A 5000-nucleotide genomic window follows, 5' to 3' on the forward strand; every position below is an offset into this window, starting at 1 on the left:
AGGTCGATGGATCGAAACCATCCTCTGCTAAGCTTGTGTCACTTTTATATGTGCCCAGGTGCTGCAAGACAATTTAGAAATGTGTGCAAGATTCGTTATGTTGAAAAGACCAGTGCACAGACTCTACATCAAGACAAGCAGAGTGGCGCAGCGGGAGCGTGCTGGGCCCATAACCCAGAGGTCGATGGATCGAAACCATCCTCTGTTAAGGTTGTGTCACTTTTATATGTGCCCAGGTGCTGCAAGACAATTTAGAAATGTGTGCAAGATTCGTTATGTTGAAAAGACCAGTGCACAGACTCTACATCAAGACAAGCAGAGTGGCGCAGCGGGAGCGTGCTGGGCCCATAACCCAGAGGTCGATGGATCGAAACCATCCTCTGCTAAGGTTGTTTCACTTTTATTTGTGCCCAAGTGCTTCAAGACAAGTTAGAAATTTGTGCAAGAATCATGTTGTGTTGAAAAGACCAGTGCACGAGCTCCACATCAAGACAAGCAGAGTGGCGCAGCGGAAGCGTGCTGGGCCCATAACCCAGAGGTCGATGGATCGAAACCATCCTCTGCTAAGACTTCTGAGCTTGTATATATGACAGAGCCCCCAAAAAAGAGAAATGTTCAGAGCCTGTTCTTGAAAACCTAAAGTCACTTGGTCCTCTCACAATAGTTGTTCATCCAAAAGCTGAATGAGATGGAGAACTAAAAGAAAAAGTAAACAACTGCATGACAGCCCCAGTGGCCTAATGGATAAGGCTCTGGCCTCCTAAGCCAGGGCGTTCAAGTTATGTTGAAAAGACCAGTGCACAGGCTCTATATCAAGACAAGCAGAGTGGCGCAGCGGAAGCGTGCTGGGCCCGGAAGTCGATGGATTGAAACCGTCCTCTGCTAAGATTGTTTCACTTTTATATGTGCTCAGGTGCTGCAAGACAAGTTAGAAATGTGTGCCAGAATCAAGTGATTTTGAAAAGACCGGCGTATGGTACTCTCGTCAAGGAAAGCAGAGTGGCGCAGCGGAAGCGTGCTGGGCCCATAACTCAGAGGTTGATGGATCGAAACCATCCTCTGCTGAGACTTCTGAGCTTGTATATATGACAGAGCCCTGAAAAAAGAGAAATGTTCAGAGCCTGTTCGTGAAAACCTAAAGTCACTTGGTCCTCTCACAATAGTTGTTCATCCAGAAGCTGAATGAGATGGAGAACTAAAAGAAAAAGTAAACAACTACATGACAGCCCCAGTGGCCTTATGGATAAGGCACTGGCCTCCTAAGCCAGGGATTGTGGGTTCGAGTTCTATCTGGGGTGACTTTCAGCAGAGTGGCGCAGCGAAGGCGTGCTGGGCCCATAACCCAGAAGCTGATGGATTGAAACCATCCTCTGCTGAGCTTGTTACACTTTTATATGTGCCCAAGTGCTGCAAGACAAGTTAGAAATATGTGCAAGAATCATGTTATGTTGAAAAGACCAGTGCACAAGCTCTACATCAAGTCAAGCAGAGTGGCGCAGCGGAAGCGTGCTGGGCCCATAACCCAGAGGTCGATGGATCGAAACCATCCTCTGCTAAGCTTGTGTCACTTTTATATGTGCCCAGGTGCTGCAAGACAAGTTAGAAATGTGTGCAAGATTCAAGTTATGTTGAAAAGACCAGTGCACAGGCTCTACATCAAGACGAGCAGAGTGGCGCAGCGGAAGCGTGCTGGGCCCATAACCCAGAGGTCGATGGATCGAAACCATCCTCTGCTAAGCTTGTGTCACTTTTATATGTGCCCAGGTGCTGCAAGACAATTTAGAAATGTGTGCAAGATTCGTTATGGTGAAAAGACCAGTGCATAGACTCCACATCAAGACAAGCAGAGTGGCGCAGCGGGAGAGTGCTGGGCCCATAACCCAGAGGTCGATGGATCGAAACCATCCTCTGCTAAGGTTGTTTCACTTTTATTTGTGCCCAAGTGCTTCAAGACAAGTTAGAAATTTGTGCAAGAATCATGTTATGTTGAAAAGACCAGTGCACGAGCTCCTCATCAAGTCAAGCAGAGTGGCGCAGCGGAAGTGTGCTGGGCCCATAACCCAGAGGTCGATGGATCGAAACCATCCTCTGCTAAGCTTGTGTCACATTTATATGTGCCCAGGTGCTGCAAGACAATTTAGAAATGTGTGCAAGATTCAAGTTATGTTGAAAAGACCAGTGCACGAGCTCCGCATCAAGTCAAGCAGAGTGGTGCAGCGGAAGCTTGCTGGGCCTATAACCCAGAGGTCGATGGATCGAAACCATCCTCTGCTGAGACTTCTGAGCTTGTATATATGACAGAGCCCCCAAAAAAAAGAAATGTTCAGAGCCTGTTCTTGAAAACCTAAAGTCACTTGGTCCTCTCACAATAGTTGTTCATCCAGAAGCTGAATGAGATGGAGAACTAAAAGAAAATGTAAACAACTACATGACAGCCCCAGTGGCCTAATGGATAAGGCACTGGCCTCCTAAGCCAGGGATTGTGGGTTCGAGTCCCATCTGGGGTGACTTTCAGCAGAGTGGCGCAGCGAAGGCGTGCTGGGCCCATAACCCAGAAGCTGATGGATCGAAACCATCCTCTGCTGAGCTTGTTTCACTTTTATATGTGCCCAGGTGCTGCAAGACAAGTTAGAAATATGTGCAAGAATCATGTTATGTTGAAAACACCAGTGCACAAGCTCTACATCAAGTCAAGCAGAGTGGCGCAGCGGAAGCGTGCTGGGCCCATAACCCAGAGGTCGATGGATCGAAACCATCCTCTGCTAAGCTTGTGTCACTTTTATATGTGCCCAGGTGCTGCAAGACAAGTTAGAAATGTGTGCAAGATTCAAGTTATGTTGAAAAGACCAGTGCACAGGCTCTACATCAAGACAAGCAGAGTGGCGCAGCGGAAGCGTGCTGGGCCCATAACCCAGAGGTCGATGGATCGAAACCATCCTCTGCTAAGCTTGTGTCACTTTTATATGTGCACAGGTGCTGCAAGACAATTTAGAAATGTGTGCAAGATTCGTTATGTTGAAAAGACCAGTGCATAGACTCTACATCAAGACAAGCAGAGTGGCGCAGCGGGAGAGTGCTGGGCCCATAACCCAGAGGTCGATGGATCGAAACCATCCTCTGCTAAGGTTGTTTCACTTTTATTTGTGCCCAAGTGCTTCAAGACAAGTTAGAAATTTATGCAAGAATCATGTTATGTTAAAAAGACCAGTGCACGAGCTCCACATCAAGTCAAGCAGAGTGGCGCAGCGGAAGCGTGCTGGGCCCATAACCCAGAGGTCGATGGATCGAAATCATCCTCTGCTAAGCTTGTTTCACTTTTATTTGTGCCCAAGTGCTTCAAGACAAGTTAGAAATTTGTGCAAGAATCATGTTATGTTGAAAAGACCAGTGCACGAGCTCCACATCAAGTCAAGCAGAGTGGAGCAGCGGAAGCGTGCTGGGCCCATAACCCAGAGGTCAATGGATCGAAACCATCCTCTGCTGAGCTTGTTTCACTTTTATATGTGCCCAAGTGCTGCAAGACAAGTTAGAAATATGTGCAAGAATCATGTTATGTTGAAAAGACCAGTGCACAAGCTCTACATCAAGTCAAGCAGAGTGGCGCAGCGGAAGCGTGCTGGGCCCATAACCCAGAAGTCGATGGATCGAAACCATCCTCTGCTGAGCTTGTTTCACTTTTATATGTGCCCAAGTGCTGCAAGACAAGTTAGAAATATGTGCAAGAATCATGTTATGTTGAAAAGACCAGTGCACAAGCTCTACGTCAAGTCAAGCAGAGTGGCGCAGCGGAAGCGTGCTGGGCCCATAACCCAGAGGTCGATGGATCGAAACCATCCTCTGCTAAGCTTGTGTCACTTTTATATGTGCCCAGGTGCTGCAAGACAATTTAGAAATGTGTGCAAGATTCGTTATGTTGAAAAGACCAGTGCACAGACTCTACATCAAGACAAGCAGAGTGGCGCAGCGGGAGCGTGCTGGGCCCATAACCCAGAGGTCGATGGATCGAAACCATCCTCTGTTTAGGTTGTGTCACTTTTATATGTGCCCAGGTGCTGCAAGACAATTTAGAAATGTGTGCAAGATTCGTTATGTTGAAAAGACCAGTGCACAGACTCTACATCAAGACAAGCAGAGTGGCGCAGCGGGAGCGTGCTGGGCCCATAACCCAGAGGTCGATGGATCGAAACCATCCTCTGCTAAGGTTGTTTCACTTTTATTTGTGCCCAAGTGCTTCAAGACAAGTTAGAAATTTGTGCAAGAATCATGTTGTGTTGAAAAGACCAGTGCACGAGCTCCACATCAAGACAAGCAGAGTGGCGCAGCGGAAGCGTGCTGGGCCCATAACCCAGAGGTCGATGGATCGAAACCATCCTCTGCTAAGCTTGTGTCACTTTTATATGTGCCCAGGTGCTGCAAGACAATTTAGAAATGTGTGCAAGATTCGTTATGTTGAAAAGACCAGTGCACAGACTCTACATCAAGACAAGCAGAGTGGCGCAGCGGGAGAGTGCTGGGCCCATAACCCAGAGGTCGATGGATCGAAACCATCCTCTGCTAAGCTTGTTTTGCTTTTATTTGTGCCCAAGTGCTTCAAGACAAGTTAGAAATTTGTGCAAGAATCATGTTATGTTGAAAAGACCAGTGCACGAGCTCCACATCAAGTCAAGCAGAGTGGTGCAGCGGAAGCCTGCTGGGCCCGTAACCCAGAGGTCGATGGATCGAAACCATCCTCTGCTAAGCTTGTTTCACTTTTATATGTGCCCAGGTGCTGCAAGACAATTTAGAAATGTGTGCAAGATTCAAGTTATGTTGAAAAGACCAGTGCACGAGCTCCGCATCAAGTCAAGCAGAGTGGTGCAGCGGAAGCTTGCTGGGCCTATAACCCAGAGGTCGATGGATCGAAACCATCCTCTGCTGAGACTTCTGAGCTTGTATATATGACAGAGCCCCCAAAAAAGAGAAATGTTCAGAGCCTGTTCTTGAAAACCTAAAGTCACTTG

The 5000-nt window shown here is 47.5% G+C and overlaps 1 non-coding gene across 1 annotated transcript; it reads left to right on the plus strand.

Annotated features, from left to right (window-relative positions):
• The first annotated feature begins 2434 nt into the window (after positions 1-2434).
• Positions 2435-2507, plus strand: trnar-ccu (transfer RNA arginine (anticodon CCU)). The gene has a single exon. It is a non-coding gene; the product is annotated as a tRNA-Arg (tRNA).
• The last annotated feature ends 2493 nt before the right edge of the window (positions 2508-5000 follow it).

This window comes from Garra rufa, chromosome 2, assembly GCF_049309525.1.
Source record: "Garra rufa chromosome 2, GarRuf1.0, whole genome shotgun sequence".
Taxonomy (NCBI): Eukaryota; Metazoa; Chordata; class Actinopteri; order Cypriniformes; family Cyprinidae; genus Garra; species Garra rufa.